Below are 14793 nucleotides of genomic sequence, written 5' to 3' on the forward strand. Positions count from 1 at the left end.
CATAACGAGTAGCTGAAAATTTCTGAGTTACGACGAAAGGTCCCTCATAACGTTTTTCCAGTCCAGCTGCATAGTGCTGAGCTGCGTTTGAGAGGGGATGGGTTTTTCTGAGGACTAGCTGGACAGAGAACTCAAATGGCCTATGTCGCAAATTATATTGGGCGGACTGTTTGTCTGATGCTTCTTCTCTAGCGAAGATCAGAGCTTGACGAAGAATATTTAAACGTCTCATTTGTTCATTCCATTTCATGACAAAGACGGTAGTACCAAAACTTCCATCTTCGTGGCTTTATCTGCTACCACCAAAACTACTTGTACCGAATATAATATGGTTTCTACTTGTCCACTTGCTGTAACGACACGTTTCGGAAGTATGGCTTGCTGCTCAAGTCCTGATTGTTCCAGTAACAGTATCGATTCCGGTTTTGGAACGAATTCCGTAGCTAGAGGAGACAGTGAAGTATACAGTAATTCTTCCGGAGTTAAATCTCCATGATTTGACACAGAACTCTGGGATACTTGACTGGTTACTTTTGCCGGGGTTAATTCTAGGTCAATGGTGGTGATGTAGTGAGCGAGACGAAGCTCATCAAGAATGGATGACATGTCCGGTATAGGATAAGCATCCTTCTTAGTTATCTCATTTACTTTCCGGAAATCTACACAAAATCGCCAATTATCTTTTCCTTTTGGCACCATAACTACTGAGCTTGCTTATTCATTTTGAGATGGGACAATGATTCTCGTAGCCAACATCTTATCAACTTCCGCTTTCATAGCACTACACATCGCCGGATTGGCCCGATGATGTTTTTGACGTATCGGTGAGTGTCCACTAACGTCGATGTGGTGCATGGTAAGCGGAGTGACAGGAAATGGGGAATCTGGTGGTGGTACCTCCGGGAGCTTACTCGATAGAAATTCATTGAATTTTAAGTCTTGATCTGGTTCAAGAGTTTTAAGCCCATGGCAATGGAGAGCTTTAGACGCGTTGGGAGCTGGTACGAACAAGTGTTTGACCTGAGGATGGTCCCGGTAAAACCACGATCTGTCCCCAAAGTCAATCACCATTCCAGACGTCTGAAGGAAATCCATTCCTAAGATAAAGTCTTCCGACAAAGACGGTAGTACCAAAACTTCCATCTTCGTGGCTTTATCTGCTACCACCAAAACTACTTGTACCGAATATAATATGGTTTCTACTTGTCCACTTGCTGTAACGACACGTTTCGGAAGTATGGCTTGCTGCTCAAGTCCTGATTGTTCCAGTAACAGTATCGATTCCGGTTTTGGAACGAATTCCGTAGCTAGAGGAGACAGTGAAGTATACAGTAATTCTTCCGGAGTTAAATCTCCATGATTTGACACAGAACTCTGGGATACTTTACTGGTTACTTTTGCCGGGGTTAATTCTACCAATTGAGGCTCAGGCACCGGCTCTGTGAGACTCAACTGTCGTTTCCCTGGTTACAAAATGGACAAGAAGATACTGTTACGCCAGGTCTTTTACAACGATAACAAAATCGGCAACGTGGTTCTTGGCAATCGCGATTAATATGCTCTCGAGAGTCACAGTTCCAACATTCGATCTCATTACCTCCTGATCTACCAGGACGTTCAAGCTGAGAATCGAAGCCTGGAACTGGTGATGAGTTACGAATAACATTGCGAGGCAACATTACTGGAGACATAGGTGGGGAACACTGGGTTCCTTGTTCCACCTTTGATGGTACTTTCGATAATTTTATACGATCACGATTACGTTCTGATTCGCGATGAAGTGCATGTAACTCAAGATCTTCTTCGAGTATGTAATCACGGTTAAACTCATAGAGATCATCTTCTTGGAGCAAAGCACGTATTTCGTTGGTGCATGATAGTCGAGGATGAGCAAACGTAACCGTACGTGATGTAGGGCAACCAAAACCTGGACACAAAGAAAGTTCTGGTCTTGGAGGTGGACGACGAGTCTGAGCAACTTGTGTGATTTTCTCTTGTCGTATCGCCTCAGCCCCCACAGCTTTCATTGTAGGACAAGTACGAGCGGAAATCAAACGCTGAAACGAGAGTAATAAATTTCGAATTGCATAGACAACACGCTCACTTTCTGGCCATGGTGGATTTGTCCGTTGGAACAAACCTCACATGCCCGAAATATAACCTCTAACGGATTCACTAGAACCTTGTGTTCGTTTATCAATTTCTTCTCGAAGAGCACGTTGATAATCAAGGTCTGCAAAACTATCCCGAAAAGCTTCCCGAGTAGCTTCCCAGTTAGGCAGGTCTTCGAGATGAGTCATGAACCAAGTCAAAGCAGGGCCACGTAGACAGAAAGAAAGAGCCGAGAGTACTTCCTGATCCGTAGAGTTGGTGACCACGCGTGCTTGATCTACTCTAAACAAGAACTCTTCTACATCTTTCCCTGATTTTCCCGTGAATTGAAGGTGACAATTTGAAAGGACTCTGAGCACGAAATTCTGACGACGAGCATCCGGCTCTGGAATACGGAGGTCTTCAAATGATGGACTAATTACTTGGCGGCGCGGAGCGGCTTGATATTCCAAGTCGTGGTCAGGATTACCCAGACGACCTGAGCTAACCTGTTGACGCTCTGACGGTTGATGACGAACATAAGCATCGGAATTTCGTTGATCGTACAACAAAATTCTAGTTCTTTGATTACGTGGTGGATCTACATATTCCAATTCGTCCTCACGATATTCACGACGTATTGGAACATATGTTTATGACTCTGGAGGACGACGCGAGATTGCTCCAGAATCTCGTTGATCATACAACAAGTTTCTGTTCTGATAACGAAGAGGATCAACGTATGCCAAGTCGTCTTCAGGATCAACCTGACGTCTTGGAACAATTCTTGTCATCTCAGGGAGACGATTAGAGTTAGTGACTTCAACTTCGCGGTTATCTGCCTGAGTTTTAGCCTTCGGCTGACGTGATGGTTCGCGACGATCTGGGTCATCCTCAGGATCGACCTGACGACTTGGTAGAACATCACGTGAAGGTATACGCGAATTGACTTCACTACGGAGGACTGGGCCTTCATGGTCTCGAAAAAGATCACCAAAACGCGGCAATACATTCACTGGTGGTTTTACTTTTGAATATCTGTTGGTCTGGGTGGAACCTCTAGCCAGGGGTGGATTGGATCCAACACCTGAAGGCCTAAGAACAGATCTTCAACGCGTGGCATTGATAATGGAAGTTGACTTGTTGGTGTGGTAATACGTTGGTTAAGAAGTCGAGGAGGGTCTACCGGGTTATTCTTATCCCTGGTATCAACATTATCACCAAATAAGTCTCCTATACTACCCAAAGAAGAAAGGAAAGAACCTGGATGAGATGGGGGACGGCTGGAACCACCAGCTGTCTGATCCTCTGGTGATGCTTGTGTTAAAGTAACCAAGGGAGCATCACTACTAACCAAAGGGTCAGCTGCTGGATTTCTGTTCAGCTCTGAAGTAGAACTAGCCGCGCTTACTGTTGGGGAGTTACGCGGTGGCCTACCTCGCCTTTTAACGACTGTTGCACTAGCAGACATGTTGCTTGATTGAGGACAACAACAAATGTCGAAGTACGTACAAAAAGACAACAAAGTCAACCAAAATCAAGTTTGATAATTTTTATTTACCAGAATATTATATCAGAGTTAATTATAATTACTTCAATTACAGTGGAACTGATTCCCTGGTACTTCTGCAATTTATTGGTAATAAATCGATCTATCAATGACACGATTAGTCGATATCTCGTTGCTCGATCAATCGATCAATCAATATATTTACAAGACTTGATCAAATACGCTAATTAAGCTAGCTGATAACACGGCCTGGCTAAAATCGCGGATTAATCAACAGATTGACAATAACGGACAGTTATTTTATCGAGAAAAACCGAAATGATATATCAAAATATGGATGCTGCTTGAATAATTAGTATAAATTTTCTGGATCAACCAAAACAACAAATTATTCAATCAACTTGCTAGCTGTCTAGATCCTGAATCGGTCAAGACAATGACTAGTCAAACCTAGTATAATATCTGACACGTCAAATTAATTAAACAATCCAGTATCTGATTGGCCAATTACTGTAATTAATTAATTTCCTAATGACTCGACCGTTTGAAATAAATTAACTAAACAAATACTGTCTCTGAGTGGCCAGAGACTTCAATTAATTTATTCTGACACAAAACTGATCTATAACTCAACCGAACAAATAAACCAATTAATTTTTGTGGTATCTGAGTGGCCAGTCACCTCAATTAATTTATTTTCTAATGACTCGACCGTTCGAAATAAATTAATTAAACAATTACTGTCTCTGAGTGGCCATCGTACACAGCCAAAACTTGTTGAATTCATTGACCTGGAAGAGCCAGTCACTCAAACCAATAAGTTAGCATCACAACAGACTGGAAATATTGAGGTAATAGACCTGGAAGAACCAGTCACTCGTCCAGCAGCCACCACACCGAACTTGAATTTAATTAATTTGAATGATTCAATCATACCGTTGGATATTCCAACTAAAGGAACTGATGATGATCTATACCATCCGGTTTTTACAGCAGTAGTCCACCACGTAAGCCAGCTAGATGGGTTGAAACTAAACCAGTTTTTTGAACATTCACTGAGGTTCCGAGCTTAGATTTTAGCTTAAAACTCAAGCCAAGCATAAAAAATGTTGAGAAGGTAGATTATGCTCGAATTAAATTTGGTATGCTGGAAAGAGCTAGACTTCACAAAAAGCTGCCGGAAGAAAAACCTGAACCGGTACAGGTTCCAAATGAAGAGCCAATCGTACCAGTAGTGGTGAGAAGACCACAGACTTTGGCACCTGCACCGGATGCTGATTTTGATTCAGCGTATGCTCATCCAGTCTTGAAAACTGAAATGTATCAAGAAGTAAGAAAGGTGATGGAAAGATATGAGTCAGCTCCATACAGGAAAAAAACAAGAAATAACTGATCCTTTACTTGCTGGTACTTTCATGAGCCAGCCAAAGCCATCTGCTGTAAATACTACACCAGTGATAACCAGACCAGCTGGGTATCTACCACCAAGTGCAAGGAGTGGATATAGACCACCATTTAATTCAAAAAGTGGTTGCGACGGTGAGTTTGAAGTTATTTTTCTGATCAACCACCATGTGCTACCTTTTGTTTAACTTTGATTTTTATGATCAACTCAAGGATGATCCTCGAGTTGATTATGATACTTTTAATACATTCGTTTATTAGATTTAGTTTATTAATTATTAATCAATTAATATTTTGTTGGACGCGGTCCCCTTTAGATTAGGATTTTTGAGATAAATATGGATTAGTTATTTTGTATTTTGGGTATTTGAGTTACGTCGATGTTTGATAAATAAATATGGAGTAAAATGAATTAATTGTGTCTTTTGTTATTATTTTTGGGGTATTTATTAATTATTATCTTTCAGGATTCAATTATTATAACAGCTTTATCCGGCCCTTCTACCAAAACCCACACACTGAGCGACCCTGCGGCTTTCCTCTAGATTGCTTGTTTCGGTTGTTTTATTTATTGTTTAATTGTATTTTGTCCAGGTATGAATGTGTTCTGAGCGCGAGATTGTGTTATGCCTTTTTCCGTTTTAAGGTGATTTAAAAACCCCTCGGTTTTAATTATTACGTTTTTGGATACAAATTATTATTATTATTTATGTTGGATTATTGGATTTTAGCTTTGTTTATTAAAAAGGACAATTTACAGGTAAGATGACGGTAACAAGCGGTCCGAGAAGATAACTGGCAGAAATGTCATGTTACAAACTTAAAAATGTTATAAATATAACAATGATTTTGATTATTATAAATATATTGATATATTAATTAATATGTGAATCTAGGAGAACACACAATCATAGGTGCAGTTAGGCTTGCCATCAGAGGAATCACTGATTCTCAAATACACGTGGAATATACCATTAGCACTTAAATTTCACTGCCACAATATCGAATTTCATGACGTATTCAAATGCATCAACGGATTACCAGCTATACCTGGTCACTCGAATAGTGCAATTTTTAGAGGAAATATGTATAAAAAATGGAATTCAAAAGCCAAGTTTATTTTACCATACGGTTCAAAGAACGGTTTGTCAAGTTCTGTAGAGGCATTAGAAAGGGACGTGTTGATACTGGTTTTAAAAGAAAAAACAATATGTGGAATAATAGGTATAAAATTCTTATAATTATAATTATGTCAATGTCTATCAACTTCATTGTCACCACCACAATCACTTGCATCAGTACTACATTCAACACAATCATCATCAACAATGCCAACAGCAGCACTGACGCATACTCTACTAACACAAAATAATAACAGAGAATCTACTGAAGAAAATACTTTTACATTTTGTAATAAAGGTTACAATCGTTACCAACAAAAAAATTTCAAAAAGTCAATGTACAAAGTGATTTATTAACAAAAGATAATTTATTATTACCTTCATTGTCATCACCAAAATCAATTTTGACAAACCAGAGTGAAGTCAAATTGTCAATACCACATTCAACACAATCATTATCAACAATGCCAACAGCAACATGAACATATACTCTACTAAAACAAAAAAATAACAGAGAATCTAATAAAGAAAATACTTCTAAATTTTTTGATAGAGGTACGTTGGTTCATCAAAGTAAGAACGGGCTATCGTTACCAAGAAAAAAATTGAAAATTATCAATTTATCTAAAGATTTAAAAAATACTTTCCTCCCATCATTACTTTTTTATTTTATGATTATTATCAACACAACCAGTTTTGCTAAACCAAACTGGGCTCCCATTATCAGTATCATCATCAACACCAATACATAAAGTAAGCCATTGGTAATTGAAAATTATCAATTTATCTAAAGATTTAAAAAATACTTTCCTCCCATCATTACTTTTTTATTTTATGATTATTATCAACACAACCAGTTTTGCTAAACCAAACTGGGCTCCCATTATCAGTATCATCATCAACACCAATATATAAAGTAAGCCATTACAAAAAGAAAACAGAGAAAGTTCTACAGTTTTCATATCCAATACTGCAAAAATAGCTCCCAAGTTTATAAATAAAAGAATCTTGATTCTTCAAGATAAAAAAAAAACATTAGTACCAGCAAAGAAATGCATGAAAGTAAATTTACGTAAGTTAACAAACATAAATGTAGAATCATCATTATCATCATTAGCACTACCACATTTAACATTGTCGAATCAAACTTTCATGAAATCATCAGTATCAACATCAACACCAGCTACACTGCAAAGATAAAAAGAAAAGGAAGAACTTTCTAAAATTGTTACTGACAATACAATAAAGGGTACAAAATTTTTTAATAAGCATATGGCGGTTGTTGATCATGAAACCCAATTTTGTTGCAACAAAATAATCGATACATATCTAATCCAAGAACAGAAAGAAGATAGAATGCTTACTTCAGATGAAATAAATTACATCATGGAGCTAGATGAAATGTAAAAATTACATCAGGTATATTAGAATATTTATTCAAAAAATTGACACCAGTTATCACTCATTAATGTTCATTTTCAACAGCATAATCTTAGTAAACGTATCTCTTATTTAATACAAGCAGTTTTAGCATTTACGAGATGATTTGTAATGTGTTTTTTTGCTTGTTACTTATTATTACTATCGATATTATTATTTTTTCTTGATAATTGTGGTGTTATTTTCTGTTTTTAACATTTATTATTTGATAAATGTTTATTACTTATATTATTATGATTATCATAAGTATATATATGTATGTTTGAAATTTATGATAGTTACTTTTTTTCATTCATAGAAATAATATAGAATACGTTAACTAACTAATTATTGTAATAACAAAAAAAATTATAATAATAATGGATTTGTTCCTTAATTAATTACAGGTTTGCTTATAATTTTATTGAAATTGCATGAGATAGAATGGAAAAGCTGGGACTTAGTTATTTTTATTATACTAATAAAATAATGTATGTTCAGTTCCTTATCTTCGTCTTTTACGATGAATAATTTTTGTTTTCCATTTTATTAACCTTTTTACTAATTTTAGCATGGTTGTTAAATATTAATTGAAGTCGTGCTGTTGTTAATTTATATTATTAACAGAGCGGGAGTCTGTTCAGCTTGCCGTATACCATGGCAACATGGTGAAATATAGTTTAAAAAGACGATCTGAACCTCGTACATAAAATGGCCTCAAAATGGCCTTTTTGGCCTCTTAAAAATGGCCCTTTAAAATGGCCCTTTGAAATGGCCCTTTAAAATGGCCTTATATTTTTGGCCTCTTAAAAATGGCCTTAAAAAATGGCCTTATTTTTTTTGGCCTCTTAAAAATGGCCTCAAAAAATGGCCAAAAGAGGCCAAAAACATAAGGTCATTTTTTTAAGCCATTTTTAAGAAGCCAAAAAAAAAAAAAAGGCCATTTTTAAGGGCCATTTTTAAGAGGCCAAAAAAAAATAGGGCCATTTTTTAAAGCCATTTTTAAGAGGCCAAAAAAAAAAAGGCCATTTTTTGAGGCCATTTTTTCCATGTACGAGGTTCAGATCGTCTTTTTTTTAAACTATATTTCACCATGTTGCCATGGTATTTACGGCAAGCTGAAATAACAGACGAACTTCCCGGCTCTGATTATTAATTTTAAGAAATTAAAAATAAAATGAAAAAAAGCTCTTATAGAAAAAATGTAACAACCCAGTCACTCACTTTTTATCACCATGGAATTGTCCAAGTGTCCTGAGTAATCAACATGTCCAGCCCTGATAGACAAAACATCTAGGAACTTGTTAAAAATAATTTTCTTTTTGATAAAAATCTTTAAAGAAGCATCACGCAAGCGTGAACAAAATAATTGAAAAGAAAACTATCATTGTCCCTGCGAATTTATCATGCTCTACACCAGTTTGTAATTTATACTCAAGTAATATTTTATTTTATTGTTTTTAAAAAATGTGAATAGGCCATTTAGACTCATAATTAATATACATGCATCTAACAACGTCATCATGTACAAATTAATATATAACTAATCATGAAAAAAAATGTTGTTAATTAAAAAAAAGAAAACATACTGCAGTGTGTTATTTCTGTGTACATATAATAATAACAATTTTTTTCCAGTATCTGTTGTGCCTTCTTTTATTTTCCATTTTATTTACCTTTTTACTAAGTCTAGCATGATTTTGAACAACTGTTAATTGAAGTCCTGCTGTTGTTATTTTATATTATCAATTTAAAAAAAAAGAATAATAAAATAAAAAAAGCACTTATATTAAAGGAAAAATGTATCACCCCAGTCAATTACTTGTAATCAACATTAAGTTTTGGGCTAAATATTTTTCGTAACAATTTTATTTCCTGAGCTTTGTCTTGCCTTTGACACCGGATTTTTTTTCATAAAATTAAATTTTAATAAAAACAAGTAGTTACCAGTATTGTTTTATATTTAAAAAAAGAAATATTGATGCCTTTAGCAAGGGAATAAAATAAACATATTACATATTAATTGATGATTTATAATAATAATATTATATAATGATAAATTACAGTATATTGATATATCATCTCCATCATTTACATCAAGGGAAAATAAATACAGGACACCCTATATAAACATTAGAAAGCATAATATTTTGTAATTCTTGTTAAACTTGCAGATGCTAACCGTAGTGACATCTTTCAGTTATTAAAAAAATAACCATTTACCATCTGATCCATTAACTCTAGTTATTTTTATGGGGTTATTATTATTATTATAAAATTTTATAAAATTATAAATTTTAAATAAATTACAAATTTAAATTTAAATTACAAATTTTATATAATTGAAATAAAAATTTTATAAAAATTTTATAAAATATTTCCATGCACGGAGATAAAAAAATATTATGTTTTACTATGCTACTGTAGTACTGGTGGATGTTTTCGGATTTTTGATAAGATATAATATTTTTTTTTATATTTTTTATTATTTATACTATATATTTTGATAAAGGCACATAGTAAATTAAATCATTCGTAATCAAACTATGGAACGATTTTTTTAACTGAAGACATAGTCGAAAGTACTAACGAAATATTTTTTCTAATAAACTTTAGATACAAAGTGCTATGTGTAAATTAATGTTTATTATGTTAGCATAGTAAAATTGACAATTGACGCTCGTTAAAATAATCATTCAGTACCTAAATTCGAACAATGTTATTTATACTACTCATCAATTTTAAAAAATACGATTCCCGATTTAATTTTTATTGTGTGTTTCATATTAATTACGATATTTGAAGCGAATTTTACTATGTTCACATGGTAAAAAATGCAGAAAGACGAAATACCAAACAAAAGAGTCAATTTTACGTTAAAGTTAAGTTCCGTAGCTGGGCGGTCTCAAGCGTACTAAAAACCACGTCAATACATACTTCGTCGGTTCAATTCCCCGTCAGAGTGCGGACGAAAAAAAAAAAAAAAAACAAAACAAAAGCTTCTGCGTTCATAATACAACAGAAAAAAAATTGACAATTTTTTAAAATATTTTTTAATCAAATATATTTTTGACTATACAACATAGTACTTTTTATTTTAAACATGGCCATTTTTACGATTGAGTATTATGATACTACGTCTGATTAAAATTCTCAAACATAGTAAAACTCACTGTTTACATGATAAATGTTGCTAAATTTCCCAAAACATCCACCAGTACTATAAAACATAGTAAAATCCAGTGTTTTTTTTTTAGTAAAACCTAATATTTTTTTCTCTCCGTGTGGGGGTATATATTAACTTTTCGATATCATCATCATTATTTAATTATTCTGATAACTAAAAGATAACTTTTTTGTCTACAGATATCAAAATGAGTTTTGCAAAAGCAAAAGAACATCAAAAAGCTCACCAACACAAATTATTTAAGGATTTTTAGAGGAAAGTAGTATATAAAATTACAAAAGTAGCGAGATTTCCAACAGCAAAGTACGTTCCAGTGCTAATAGTTGAAAGCAACAATAAAAATTATGTATATTAACCAAAAAAATTTGCTGAACACTTCAATCAAGATGATGAAGAATTCAAGGAGCTAGAAAATGCTGTTAATAGAAGAAGAATAACCATGGTTGCGATGATGAAAATAATCAAGATGTATTATTAGATGATAGTTAATTCGATTTACATGGTTTCGATGATGATGAGGAGATGTGAATAAATGAATGAATAAATAAATAAATAAATACACTAAAATCAAATTATTTTTGATTGTTTTTTTATTTGATCAAAACCATTAATTACTATCAACTTATGTTAACTTCTGTACTATTCCACTTATTGGTCTGTATTCAATTATTTTATCATGTAAAATTAAACAGTATCCTAATGTCCCTTGAGGGAAGTTTTTTTTTTGATTCGAATTCTAAGCATACATTTATAGCACCAGTCTTTAAAAACTCATTTTGTGTACTACAATCGATAACAATTAATAGAGATTTTGCAATGGAAGTATCTTTTGACATTAAATCTATCTTTGAGCGATAGTAAGACTCTGCAAAATTAGCATGCATATCATATTGATGATAACAAAATTGATGTTTTACAATATCAAGATTCTAATTTCCATAGAGGAAAATTTGAGAATTAAAATAAAGTTTAACATTTGTTATTTTGCAATGATCAAAATGTGTTTCATCTTTCTTCCAATCATATTTTCTATTTGTTTGAAAATTAAGAATAAGATAACGTGGCTTCTTTGGTTGAGTTGCATTTTTTACAGTCCATATATGATTTGTTGTTTGTGGCAGCAATGGATATCCATATAAATCCCAGCTTTTCAATTCAATCGAAATAACAGGATCTATTTGTATGTATTTGAAAATATCAATTTTATTTTTATTTGATAACATTATATACGGTACGAGTCATTCAATTTTTGTAATTTGCAGATCAAATTCTGGTTTATCAGGGATGGTCTCATCATCTCGAACAATTGCATCCATACCCTAACGATGCGGTCCAACCCCTTATAAACCGTTATTAAACGGTCGTCTCGAGGGTGGAATGTGCGCAAAAATAACCGAAAACAAACTCTTTTTAAACCTAAAAACAAGAAGACTAGAAATACAGGAGGACGAACTTGCCTCAAAAAACCGTATCGCTATGTGGTCGCCGCATAATTGAAGGGCGCTAGTAGTACCCGGGTAACGTGCGTGACTCGTATCATTTTTTTTACAATGCGCATAATACAAACATACTCTGGCAAACATTAAATAGAGCATTATACAGCTTTCAGGATTTTTATGAAAATTAATAATTATCTTGAAGAAATTAAGCAAAGAAATTAATGGAAAGTACTATTTATTTTTTCTTGGCTACGTCCTTTCCTTAGCTATATTCGCCACTAAATAGAGCATTATACAGCTCTCAAGATTTTTATAAAAATTACTAATTTATTTAATTGCCATAATAATTTAAAAAACTATTAACAAATCGGTAATATTGTAAAGAGATTCATGTAGATTACGAATCAATATATTTAGTTTAATCTTTCTCTTAGATACATTTACGAAATTCATTATAAATCATTTGATCTGACAAGTGAGCGAAATGACTAGGCTATTTAATATTAAAACAATTTTTTTGAACTTCATAAATAGAAGATTTAAAATACTGAAATTTAAAAAAACAAAAAAAAATATAGTCCATATTTTTTCGACTGATATATTATTAAACTTGAATAAGTACTTCAATTTATAAATAAACCAAAAAATTCATATAATATTAATTTGTTTTTTTACATATAAAAATTAACAAATTTATACGATCGAAATTTATTATGGATCTAATCCAGCCTTATTTTATGAATAAAAAAAAATTATCAACTTATTACAACATGATTGGGTTTGGAAAAAACATTAAAACCACAATTTTTTAAAATTAAAAATATTGTGTCAAATTGTTTATTTACATCCTTTCCTTAGCTATTTTTGCGGAAATTGATTTATAAAAAAGCTATTGGTAAGTGTTGCTAAAGAAAAAATGTAACTAAAAACATTAATTAACAGTGTAGATTAATTCTTCAGCCATTTGACACAGTAATTTTATTTTATTATAGAAAATATTGCCAAATCGTTGTGCAATTAATATAGATTATAAAATATTTTATTTAGCTACATCCTTTCTTAGCAAGATTTGCCATAATTAATAAATATTAAAAAGCTATTGGCATTCAGTTGTTCTTCATTAACTAAAGAATTAATGAGGACTACTTATTCATTTATTTGGCTACCTCCTTCTCTTAGATACATTTACCAATAGCTTTTTAATTTATTAATTATGGCGAAGATAGCTAAGGAAAAGACGTAGCCAAGCAAAAATAAATAGTACTTTTCATTAATTTCTTTGCTTAATTTCTTCGAATTGATTATTAATTGTTATAAAAATCCTGAAAGCTGTATAATGCTTTTTTTAATGTTTGCCAGAGTATGTTTGTATTATACGCATAGTAAAAAAAAAGCGATACAAGTCGCGCACGTTACCCGGGTACTACTAGCGCCCTTCAATTATGCGGCGACCACATAGCGATACGGTTTTCATATACAGGCGAGATAGGGAGTAAGTCCTCCTGTATTTTTAGTCTTCTTGCCTAAAAAAACCAAATTAGAACTAATCGTTAGTTGACCGTTGATAAACCTTCTTCAAACCACCGATATATAATAAAACTGGAAGCCGAACTTCAAACCTAAAATTAACCCGATTCTATCTTACAATCTATGCCTTTTACCTAGCCGCTAGATTTTTTACTTCGCCTTAATTTAAGGTTAAATTCTTGTCAACCGTATGGTCAATAGCATTCTTTGAGTAAATGCATTCAAGTATTTGTTTTTGCTAATAATTTAATAATTATACGATAAATCATTGAAATAACGACTTGGCTAAACGAATCTATCAATTAAAATAATTAAAAACTCATAATAAAAAGGGGGCGCTCTTGAACCTCTATTTATTCATATAAAATATTGGCAGGTCAAGAGCATCTTGATATATTTTTTTATGATTGTAGGGGGCGCCTTTGGGCCTTTATAAAATAATAATATACAATATAATACTAATATCATATAATATACAATATAATAATAATATCATATGATATAATATTATATATTATTATTATTATAAATTTAATAATTTTTTATGCATTTTCTTTTCTAGCTCGATTTAGCCTCGATTCAACCTCGTTCCAACGTCGAATAACGTTACTTTTTGACATCGAAACGAGATCGAATCGAGGTTAAATCGGGTTAGAAATCAAAATACATAAAAACCTTATAAATTTATTATTATTATGATTTTAATATCATATTTTTGTTCAATATAACTAATATTATTGATTTCCCATTATAATATTAATCATCTAAGTCTTTTTGGGTAACTTTTATTTTCTACCTCGTTTTAACCTCCGCCCGACCTCTTTTCGACGTCGAATAGTGTAACATTTCTACAAAGAATCGAGCTCGTTCTTCAACGTGGAAACTAGGCTTAGTGTTGAATTCCAAGACTAATTTCTACGTGGGACTTTAATAATATTCATCGGTAATTTATTAACAATTGTTAAAAAAAAATTTAAAAATATTTAGTAAATGAACATAGTTTATTGTTCATGTTGTTATTAATAATTATTTTACTAATGAATCTAATGCATTTAACCACCTTCATCTATCAATCGTTTAATCGAGAAAAAAAAT

Source organism: Aphidius gifuensis, linkage group LG2 (assembly GCF_014905175.1).
Source record: "Aphidius gifuensis isolate YNYX2018 linkage group LG2, ASM1490517v1, whole genome shotgun sequence".
NCBI lineage: Eukaryota > Metazoa > Arthropoda > Insecta > Hymenoptera > Braconidae > Aphidius > Aphidius gifuensis.